At 36.4% G+C, this 12,571-nt stretch overlaps 1 non-coding gene across 1 annotated transcript; it reads right to left on the reverse strand.

The window, feature by feature from the left end:
- Positions 1 to 8,946: 8,946 nt before the first annotated feature.
- TRNAS-UGA (transfer RNA serine (anticodon UGA)) lies at positions 8,947 to 9,028 on the reverse strand. Its single transcript has one exon. It is a non-coding gene; the product is annotated as a tRNA-Ser (tRNA).
- Between the last annotated feature and the right edge of the window lie 3,543 nt (positions 9,029 to 12,571).

Genomic DNA, 12,571 nt, shown 5'->3' on the forward strand with positions numbered 1-12,571 from the left:
TTCATATCATGCACAGTAAACCCGCTTGTTACTCACAGGACCTCCTCACGTACAACAAAAATAAATAAATAAATAAATAAATAAAACTATTGATGTTTAATAAAGTTAATAAATGTCTCTTTGCCCAACAGAAATTCATTTTTTTTGCCATAATAATGTTATTTTTTTTTTCAAATAGAGGGTGTAGCCCTCCCAATGGGTGCTAGCTACACCATAGCTAGCTAACTTAAAAAAAATACATATTGATATAGTAAAAGGATCCGGATTTGGTTCAATGAGTTCAGAAAAACATATACGGAAACGTTATATTCTTTATATCCTAATTACATTGGCGACTTCTTTTTCGGGGCAAAAATGTGCCCGCGTGGCATACTGGAAAATATTGCTGGAGAACTCTAAGCTGGAAAACAATGTTGGATCCAGCAAACAATTTATGCTGGTTTTGTTGTAAATTATGCTATGCGAAAATTAATGGTCCAGCAATAAAATTCCAGCACAACTTTTCTTTTAATTTGGAGCGGAGTGCACACAAGTTCGGATACCATGTTGAACTCTAGGTTCCGTCTCCTTAGGATGTTATGAACATTCAACCCATGGAAAGCAATGGCAAACCACCATGGGTTCACCTTGCCAAGGGACTTTTAGGTCAAATATCTGCCTTCGGACAGAATATCACATCATCATTCATTAACAGCCATAGAATAAAACATTGCAAAATTTTAACCCAGAATATATGCGAGACTGCGAGACCATGCGAGGAAGTCAGACGCGAGACGAGACTCAAAATTTTATGCGAGACGAGACTTCACATTTTGCGAGACGAGACGCGAGACGAGACCAACATTTGAGGCTGCGAGACGAGACGAGACTTTTCCATTTCTCGTCTCGTCTCGTCTCGCGTGCATCCCTAAATACAAAATAGAAGTGTATGCTTTATTCAACATTTGCACTCAATCTACCTTCCAAAATAAGCGAGACGCTACACTTTATTAATATTCACAACTAACGTTGTGGACTATGATACTGTTGTGTGGAAGTTCACCTGGTATCCTTGGATGCTTATCATGGTTGCAATAACAGGGTACGGTTTGAAATTCTTGAAGTGGGTACAGGCAAAGGAAGATGTTTGGTGCATCTAGCAAGAAACATAATTTTACACAGAACGAGTAGAATTCGCAAAGTTGAATTAAATTTGGTAAATATAATTGCAAGAATTTTACTGGTTTAGAGTCAATTTGAAAATTCTTTTCAGCGTAATTTTTAGATGGGACAAAAATAATTTAGGGGGAGTGTCCCCTCTAGCTCCTCCCTGACTACGGGCCTGCATTTAATTGTTAATTGACTGCTAAGATGATTTGAGGGTACTGGTCCCAGGAGGCCATAAATTTCTTCTTACCTTTATCTCGATTATGAATAGTCATGTCACATTTTTATTGCGATATTTTGCTTCTCCCGAAAATGTACCAATGGGAGCCGAGCACCATGTCAGGCTCATGGTCTCACAGTAACTTGTGACAATAAGCATCATATATGATGCTCAAGAACCTGGATAGGTTAGTAATTTGTGTTATCAAACATGAGCATCATCTATGGTGCTCATGACCCAAGAGAGAAATAACGTGAGCACCACATATGATGCTCATGGCAGTCAACCTGTTTTGAGTTTTAATTTTCTTTTTAGAGCACTAGGCTATATGAGATGTAGATATACATGTTCATATGGAATCCGGATCATATATGCGCTCCCAATGGGAATCAACCCCTTTTCTCTCCCTGCCCTAAAGGCTGGTGTGCTAACCAATAAGGCACGAGAGAGCTACTTGTGCTATAGATATCTATATCACACATTGGCTATTTCCAGTTATACATTGCTGCCCCATAATACGTACTCCTTGTTACTGTTCCGAATAGTTCCGAGATAATGGGCCTTTTGCAGAGTCGTTTCGAAGCGCGATTAGTGCCATACTAAAGAGTTCGACTAATGTAAGTCTCCTGCATTAGTCAGTGGTTTAGTATGACGCTAATCATACGTCGTAACGACTCTGCATAAGGCAGAATGATTTTAATATTGGATGACTACCATGAATACGAAGACCCTTGATAACCAAAAACAAAGTGGGTTTTTACGGTATAACATGTAAATTGCTATTACGGCACAATAGAGCGTTGGATATACTGCAGCACTGAGATTTTCTGTTCGTCTACAATCTGCCCTCTGCCAAAGAACATCATTCGTATTTTGGCCATGTAATGTACAGCTACATTTTCTTATAGGCAACCTCCAATACATAAGAACCCAAAATATAGTAATAAGGTTATAGTACATAATATGTGTATACAAGCAATATTACCAATCAAAAAAATAAATAAAATAAAATAAAAATAAAAGTAAATAAATAATACTTAAAAAATCCACAGGAGAAAAATAATAATATGGGTGAGATTTAATGTAATTTTGTTTGGTTGTAAAATTGTAATTGTTGTGTTTTGTTGTTTGGTGTATGTATGTATGTTGTATTATGTTTATATATATGTACTAAAAAAATTGTTTTATATCTTACAGCAATAAAGATGCTCCAAGTAGTAGCAGAGACCCGAGATTAAATTCAGGACTCGGGTTAATAAGAAAGCCACACCCCCAGTCATGGGTAATTAAAAACGAAAGAGAGAGAGAGAAAGAAATATTAAATAGAGAGATTAGAAAGAGTTAGGGGCAGTTGCGACTGCCGATAAGTCCAAAGTTATTGGCAATGGCAGGGGTAGTGGTGAAAAAAAAATACATAATAGTGAGAGACAGTTGCATATTGATAAGGATACACACATCTGACATTTTGTAATGTATGCACCTTAGTTTTGGATTTAATTTTGCTGCGGTGGCCCCGCGTAGCGTAGTCGCTAACGGTCTCGCCCTCGGTACGAGCGGTCCCGGGTTCGATTCCCTGTGGGGTCACTCGGTCGAAAAAGTGTAACATGCTTTTCCAGGCCAGCCACCCTGAATGAGATTTTCCTGGGTTTTCCTCATTCACGCCAGGTAAATGCCGGGGTGGTACCTAACTTATAGGTCCCAGACCGCTTCCTTCCTTCCCTTTCCCCGGATTGTGTGCTCACCGAGGGACGTCATCCCTCAAATCGTGAAGGGCTAAATGGCCTTAGATGCCGAAAGCCCAGAAATCTAAATCCCTAAAATCCTTAATTTTGCTGCGATGTCTGCGAGCTTTTATTCAGTTTCTTTCTTTTAAATATGCGTCTGCGAGTTTTTCTTTTCTGCTCATACACGATTTCTCTGTTTCACATACACATCGTAATTTACACATATAAAAGATAGAGAGTGTAAGATAACGATGTTGAATTGAGACATTATACTCACAAGGGGACATCTTATATTGATGGTAGCATTACCCAATCAAACAATAGAGGAATGAAGAAAGGTGAGAAATCCAAACTTTTACGGGCCGACACCCAGAAACACAGGAGATACAGAGGAAAGAAGAATCAATAATCATGTGAAGATAGCAATGCAAAAATTACACTGACACAGAAAGAATTTCAAGATGATTAAAGTACTCAAAATGACATTTACACAATAGTATAGTAAGCAAATATTGTACCCACAGACATGTTTAATAACATCATATGTAATGCAGTGTTGCCAACTGAGCACAAAATGAAGTTTCCTAAATGGCACGGAACACAAATTATAATATCTAGAAAATCTAATTATGAGTAGAACCTTACCTATGAAGTCTTGATGTACAGTGTTGCCAACGTTTGAAGATAGACCTATATGAATTCCTATATGAATCAGATGCAGAAGAGTACATACACTATACGATTCAAACTAATTGAAACCAAAATATGAGACCGCAAACAAGAATATAATCACTGAAGTACAAAAATAACGGACGAAGCACAGTGTTGAAGCATTTTTGCTAAAGGAAAATGTCAGAATATTACCAAAACAGAGCACATAAGCTGAAGTGATCCATGTTCTTGGATGGGCAAGTGGTCCGCAAACGTTGGCAAACCGACTATTGCACAACGAAGTTACACACATTTCGCGTCGGCTCCTCGTATCTATTAGTACTTGCTTCACTAGCCACACGCAGTGGCGCTCTCTACCGCGAGCTGTGTAACTTTATTGTGCAAGAGTCGGTTAGCACTGTTACGGAGATATATTTGGTGTTTCTATTCCAAAACGGACACAATCGAAGCAGCCGAAGAACGACAGAATCGGAAGAGACGCAAGAGAAAGGAAAATTGTGAACTCAGGCAAAGGATTGTTTGAAGGGGCCATCACCTTGAGGGCCCTAAAATGGTGGGAAAACTGTGCGAAGAACACGTTTCTTTTCAGTTTTATTTCTTTTTGACAATGTTGCCATCACTTTCAGGCCCCGAAAAAAATATATGTTGTACCTAAGGGTATAACAAATTTTTTAACCAAAAAATCAGCGACGTGTCCCTCCCCCCCCCCAAAAAAAATTCTACAACTTTTTGAAATTTTCAACACGTAAGAAAAATAATCATACGCATTGATGGTTTTGAAAAATAAAATGTACAATTACATCTAGATAGTATCTACAATCTGTGAAGCTTTCAAAATTTTTCGACCACCCCCACCAAAATTTTAAAAAAGTATTCAATTTTGAGCATGTATGATACGATAATTCGGTAAGGGCAGGGGCTAGGAGGTCCAAAATTTTTTTAGGTAGTTTTAGGTCAAGGGTAACCTTTTGGGTCAATAGCGACCCAATTTGGATCAAGGGCTGATTTCACTATCTTACTAGGAAAGACCCTTTAAAAACGAGACGAGTAAACCTTATTTCCCGTCTTGTCTCCTCTCGTGTGTAATACAAATTGCACAGTTTAAACGTCCTAATATTGAATTTCCACAAATATTATTAGTGAAAAATATAGTCTTTCACTTGTTTGTCCCAGATACTTTGAACAAATCGAACTCTTTCCCTGCTTTTCCCTTCACACATAGAAAAAAAAAATTATATTCAACAAATAGAGAGAGAAAAAACTACTAATAGTAGATAAAGAAAAGCCATTTTGATTCTTTGTTATAATTTCATAAAATTCGCTTTATCTTCTTTATATACGTAGCAATTTTAGGAAGCATATATATATATATATATACATGTACACTTTTTTTTTGTCTGTTTCAATTTTTATTAATAGCAGTAGAAAGTCGTTGTCAGAGGTATTGAGCCCGCCACTTCCCGTCCATAAATCTAATCCGAGTTTCCAATATAACGGGTGCTGAATCATGTTTTATTAAAACTTGGATTAAACCTTGCTATGAGATTGGACGTTAGGGCGCGGGGGCGGGCGGGGGAAGAACTATTTATGAAGGAATCGATGAGGTAGGTGGGGGAGAAAGAGGGGACAAAAAGGGAAAGAATGTCTCCTCTCTTCTCCCCAATTCGTGGCACCATTTTATCCCTTCCCACTTCCCGCCCGGCACCAAAATATTCAAGCTATTGACGTCTTCAATAGAGAGGTTGGTAATCTCTTTCTTTCTTTTTTTTTTAAAAAAGATTATTTTATTTTAATTTTCTTTTGTCATGTGTCAGTTAGAAATCTTTTTAGAAGAAAAATATTAAAGTAATTAATATTATAATAGAAGCAAATTTAATCTTTTGATAAGCTATGTACATTGTATTAATAAATTTCCTAATAAATCATGTTAGTTTACCATGAACAATGTGAGACTATGTCGATTTAATCAGCAAAACGACAGCGTAGTGTCGTCTACGTTAGTTTGGTTGGAGCTACTTGTGACTAACCGTGTTTATACATATTTTAGCCAATCCGAATACCTATATAAATAAAGCTATATATTAGCTGGTAATTGTGAAAACAATAGAACAATTCTGTGCAAACTTTGACATGAAAACGAGTAGTCCAAGGTCCATAACACGAAAAGAGACTGAGTAATCGATTACAGAATTACATCATTCTGCTTATTCGCCCGATTTAGCTCACTTGTCCAATACTCAAACACGTCTTACGGTAAGCCTAAGTTTGCCCTTAATTTCCCTTCATAGACAATCTTAGAGAATCTCTCCGAGTATGGCTTTGCCGAAAAGTAAATTTTAAGACATGCTTGACAGTGTGTCAATTTAAAGAATATATAAGGCTAATATTTTTACGTATTATTGTCAAGTCGAAAACAAGCTTGCCAATCGAGGAACTAATAAGTTACTTGTAGCCTTGCTTCGGTCGTGTAAATGTAAGCTTGTGCAAACCCACGGATTTAGTCTTGAAGGCTTGCGTAAGGCTATTAAAAGTTTGGAATAATATTAGCTTGTGATTTCTGCAGAGTTCTATACGAGGGAGTTCCCATCAGCAATGATAACGAAACAGTGTCCCCTTCCCCCCGCAACCTCCGGCTTTGGGGTTTCTAGTGATTTTTTTTTTTTTTTTTTTTTTTACTTTTGAAGGGATTCTTGAAATCCTGATGGCAGGCACAAATATTACAGGAGAAATAACAACAAATTATATAATCATAATATCTTAGACATATAGAATTATTGAACTTAATTTTAATCACTTTATTCTGCACCAATAATTTACGCTCTTCAAGATGTAGAAAAAACAATTGATGTGCCAACATCGCTCAACTTATTTCTTCAATTTAAGTTTCTTAATCGATTCTGTTAAAATTATTCGGTTACATAATCATTAACAAAGTTAGTAACAGTAGAACTTGAAACTAAAGCAAAACCTATGTACTCTTAAGTAATGGTGAAAAGTTAATTAACTAACTTCACTTCTCATATATTGTTAAGGCGTAGAAATGAAATCTCTAAGTTTTACGTCCCACGATTATGCCGGTTAGACTAAAGGAGACGGTGAAGATGAGAAATGAATGAAATGGTGGAATGAAGAAAGTGGGAGGAACCCGAGGAAACCCACGCACACGGTGATTGTCCACCACAAGGCTTACTTGACAGGAGCAGGATTTGAACCCGGGACACATGCACCAGAGGTGAACGCTCTACCACTGAGCCACGGCGGTCCCAATATTAAGGTGTAGCATAGGAGGCAGGGTAATACTTTCAACATGCATTGAAAATCAAGTATGAATTCGATCTTTATAATTTTGAAACCAATGAGAATTCACTCGATCATTTGTTTTTAGTACTAATCCGTAAGACGTAGACCTACTATTTAACGTAGTATCTAGTTGCACGTGCTCCTATCAGGAATTGAACCCCGGGATCCCATGCCAAAGACGCGTTTGCTAACCATTTATCCACGAGGAATGCCAAAATCTACATGAAGTTCCACAAGTCTATGGAAAACTGAATTTACTGAACCTCCATGAGTGTTTCCCACCTTAAACCTACCTTACATGACAGCTGACCCAAATCTACGATAATTCTAACCTTCAGGCAATTAAAGCAATAGAAATTCATGTTTATGTAGTATACTTCTCTGTAAAGTTCGAAATGTTATTTTTGAATGGTTTGTTATTCTCTACTTATTGACATTTTCTAGGTATTTATTTCAGCTATAAGAGTAACATACATATTTGGAAATTCTTTCACAGTAACATACCAGACTAAATCATTTTAAGATGTACTTACATGAACGTTCATTTGAACCTTAAGTGCTTGCAAATAATAATAATAATAATAATAATAATAATAATAATAATAATAATAATAATAATAATAATAATAATAATAATAATAATAATAATAATAATAATATACCATACAGCAGAATTATTAAATTTCGAAATCTTAAAGTGTATTAAGAAAGTACGTTTCTTTACTTAATAATAATTATTATTTATATAGAGCCTGTGACCATCGTAAAACAAACACAACCTTCATCGGAAACCTACTGCGGAGATGTCTTGTCCTTGAGAAGTAGAACGGATTAATCCTTCGAGGATCTTTCTTCCTTCCATGTAGCAAGCGTCAGAGCTTAAACTGAGGCTCCGTCCTATTTCCTTTCCGCCTCCTCCCTTACGCAAAGAGATAGGAAAGGAAAAGTATCTCAGTCACAAAAAAATATGTGATTACATTGTACGAAAGAACAGGCATTTAAAGAGCTGCAATTTGACAGCACCTTGCGCTAAAAAGAACCAAGCAGAACACGTGAACAAAGGGTAACATAAACACGTTATGTTGCTCTATCTCTAATAGAGATCAATCAGGGTTACAAATTCCATGTTAGAATAACTAAAATTATTATTAAGTCTTTCCTCATACGTATACAAGATTAAATGTCCATAGTTGATTGTGTGTGTGTGTGTGTGTTTTTTTTTTTTAATCCTTATTAATTGAAACGGCACGTAACTTTGAGACTATACTATAGAGCCGCTCCTGTAATAATCATTAGGTCGTAAAGCTCTTATTTTTAGCAAAAAAAAAAAAAAATGTCAACTAGCTATAGATATACGAAAGATATGGCACGTAGATACAGACATGCGAATCTCATTAACTAAAACTAAATGTTGATTATTGTTTGAGAAGAACTTCTGAAGCTCACCTCATTCATTTACGAATAAATAAATAAATAAAGGCTTGATTACTGGAGAAACTCAAACATACGTGACACTTTTTAAAATTGTTATACGCCTAGGACGCGAGGGCTGTAATGTCCAATCGGGTAGTTAAGGAGTTGGACTTAAAATCCAATGCGCTCTACTCGCACAAGTTTGAATCTTGTCCGTAGCGTTATGATTCTCATTTCCCTTTGATAAAACATAGATTCAAAACAGCGCGTAATCAAATAAATTCGATCAATCCTTGATTCATAATATTTGATTAAGGCAGAACGCAATTATTTTTTATGGTTCGCATCAAGAATGTTTTTTTCTTTTTAATTCTCAGCAAAGTAGCCAAACGTAATAACCGAAGTGTTTCATTTTAACTTAACCCAATACTTGAATGTTTTATCAAAGATAAATGCAAAGGAAAATAATAACGCTGCGGACAGGATTCGAACCTGTGCGGGTAGAACCCATTGGATTTCAAGTCCAACTCCTTAACCACTCGGACACCACAGCTGGCGCATTTTCATTTCCCTACGCATGTGAATCACTACAACAAATTACCCTATTTTGAACAAAATCGTTTTGTTTCAAGACTTGCCTGAAGACGCTGCGGATATTCTAGCTTATTGTTTCCAAGTTACCTGAAGACTCTACGGATATTCTAACTTATTATTTCCAAGTTACCTGAAGACGCTACGGATATTCTAACTTATTATTTCCCAGTTACCTGAAGACGCTACGGATATTCTAGCTCATTATTTCCAAGTTACCTGAAGACTCTACGGATATTCTAACTTATTATTTCCAAGTTACATGAAGACGCTACGGATATTCTAGCTCATTATTCCCAAGTGAAGAAAGAAGATAGTCGAAAAGAACTTAACATTTGTGGTAACACATCAACAAAACATTACTAAAAATCAACATCACAAATGAAGTTAGAGAAGAGAAAGTACAAAATGAAGGCTCTGACGAAGAGAGCAAAAGCAAGGAAAAAGTAAAGAAGACGTAGATGATAAACAACTGCTATGCAAAATTAGAAGAAAGTGCAAAAGATGTCTGTCCTGCGAGTGTTTCGACTCTCTCATGCACCCAAGTATTTTGGGAAATAATTTTCTACATCATGAAGATTATCCAAAATGAATTAAGATTTTCCTTTAGGAGAGAGAGCCTCTAAGATGATTTTCTTTTTCTGCTTTAGGCGCGGGAGACCCGGGTTCGATTCCCGGCGGGAGCTCATGTGGTTCGGATTCCACGTTAATCAGTAGGTCCACGTCTCATATAGCCTCGCTGCTGAACGGGACGTTAAACTCAAAATCAATCAATCAATCAATCTTTTTCTGCTTTAGGTTGAAAGATCACTTTAGCTTTGACTATGGCATAATTAATGAAGAAAACGTCGCCTATTTTAAAGCAATTAGGCCATTATGTAAATTATTAACTACCAACAAAGAAAACGTAAAAATTATAATAAGTAAATTCTGAATGCAGTTTTTCTGTTACGATTTTAAAAGTATGTAGAAAAAGCACCGGTAAATATTTTAATTCATAGGGACGTGTTAATATTCCTAAATTTTTGGTATTTATGTAGTTCTAGTTTTAAAAACATATATTATTCAGATTGTAATCTAGGTAAAGTATGGTGTTATTTTTAAAGAGTGATGTAGCTTTTTAAAAAGCGGAAATATACTAAATAAGAATGTGACTCTATAGTACATATTATCATTTTGCAATCAAAGTTTGTTTAAAACTTTCAGTGGTAGTGTGTTCACTTCTAGTGCATAGGGTCCTTGGTTCGATCCCAGCTCGCCCCAAGTAAGCTTTGTGGTGGACACACACCGTATGAATGGGTTTTCTCGGGGACCTTCCGTTTCCTCCCACTCTCTTCATTCCACCATTCCATTCATTTCTCACATCATCACCGTCTCTTTTAGCCTTACCGGCATAACCGTGGGACGTAAAATTCAAAGATTTCATTTCATTTTTCAAACTTTTAACTAAATGTGGAGTTAATGCTAACACATTTACCAATGTTCAAGACGTTATGATTATAAAGAAAATAACTCTGGTAAGGACAGTAGAGAGGATCACACGAATTATTTCCATGCATGAGATTATGGATAGACAATCCCTTGCCCGTTACGATGTTAACGTATTATCTCCATTAACGAACCCGACTGACGTAATTGGTCTAGCTGTCTACTGCAAAGAGAAAAAAAAACATTCAAAAATCGCTTACTTGCATGGGATATGGGCTATAGATACCTACCGTTAAAGTCACCCTTATACAATGATATGTTAACGGATTAACTCCGTTAAGAGGCCTAAGCCTGCGAAATTAAAATACCGCTAATTTTACAGTAATTATGTGATATCTTCAAATAGATAAAAGATAATCGAAATGTGGAACAAGAGCGCCGCCCTAGACAATATTATTTTACATGAGAAACCGTTATCACGACTCACTTATCTGCTTTCGATTTCCAGCCATTTTGAAAATCGGCATTTATTTTCGCGTTTACAAATGGCTGCAAACGGAAAGCAACTAGGTGACTCGTGATAACGGTGTCTCACGCAAAATAATGTTGTCTAGGGCGCTCTTGGTTCACATTTCGATTATATTTTATCTATTTGAAGATATCACATAATTACTGTAAAAATTAGCGGTATTTTAATTTCGCAGGGATTAGGCCTCTTAACAAAGTCGACTGAGATAATTGCTCTAGCTATGTAATGCAAAAAAAGAACATAGTTCAATAATTTGTTTACATGCATGGAATGTGAGCTGTAGATAGCCACTGCTAAAATCGCCGTTATCAGTTATTAGTTTAACAAATTTACTCCATTAACGAACTCAGTTGAGGTAATTGATCAAGCTATCTGTTTCGAAAATCGCTTATATGTATAGGATTTGGGCTATCTATAGATAGCCACCGTTAAAATCTTCATTAACGGTTAATATGTTAACAGTTAACGAAGTCGACCGACATAAGCGCTTTAGAAATCTATTTCAAAACACAGAATTTGAAAAAAAAATCGCTTACGTGGTTGAAGTCTCCGTTATCCGAAGACAAAATTGAACTTTTCCTATTGACGTGATTCTAGTAAATTTTCTCGTGCTATCAGCCAGGTAAAAATAATGCATTCCGTCGTTGCGAATACAGACATTCCATTTATCTTTATCCAATGGTAGAATGAAGAAAGTGGGAGGAAACAGGAGAATCCCGAGAAAACCCACGCCCACATTGTTTGTCCACCACAAAGTTTATTTGGCTTGAGCGGGGATCAAAACTTTAAAGTTGCCCTTATCTGGTAATCCGTTACCGAATTGACTCTATTAACGAATTCGGCCGAGATAACAGCTCTACTCCAGAAAACAAAATTCAAAAATAGCATCCGTTCAAAAGTTACCTTTAGGGATGCGCACGAGACAAGTCGAGACAGGATTTTACTGACACAATTCAAGTCGAGACACAGCCTCTTCCAATAGAGAAATATACATTTTTCGAGTCGAGACATCACTTTTACAGCACATTTTCGAGACGAGACAGCCACAAATCTTGTCTCGTGTGCATTCCTAGTTACTTTCGAAGAACGGACGTACGTACTGATATTATAAACCTTACTGCATGAAGTTTTAGGAATAATAATGGCTTTATCACCAAATTGTAACGGACCTTTATAATAAAAAATGTTTAAAATCGGAAAAGCACAACAATGTCCACAAGATCTGAGTATTGCTGTACTCAAGCTGCAAATGTATCTGTAATTTTTAAATCGATTCTTTATATTTTACTCTATATTACGAGCGCGGGTGAAAATTGACTCAGAGTTTACTTTCGTAGTGTGTTACTAGAGGGCATCATCATCTAGTTTCATGTAGCTCCTAGTATTCTCCTCTCTTTCTGTGCAGTATTTGACCCAGTGATGCCAACCTGAAACAATATGAAATCCCATGTCGAGAGGCAAAAAATCCCATTTTACGTATGAATTTCCCACGTTATACGAATTAAAAGTATGCCATAATATTAAAAATTAAATTTCTTTGTGTTAGTC

Source organism: Thermobia domestica, chromosome 18, assembly GCF_964235325.1.
Source record: "Thermobia domestica chromosome 18, izTheDome1.hap1.1, whole genome shotgun sequence".
NCBI classification, from domain to species: Eukaryota; Metazoa; Arthropoda; class Insecta; order Zygentoma; family Lepismatidae; genus Thermobia; species Thermobia domestica.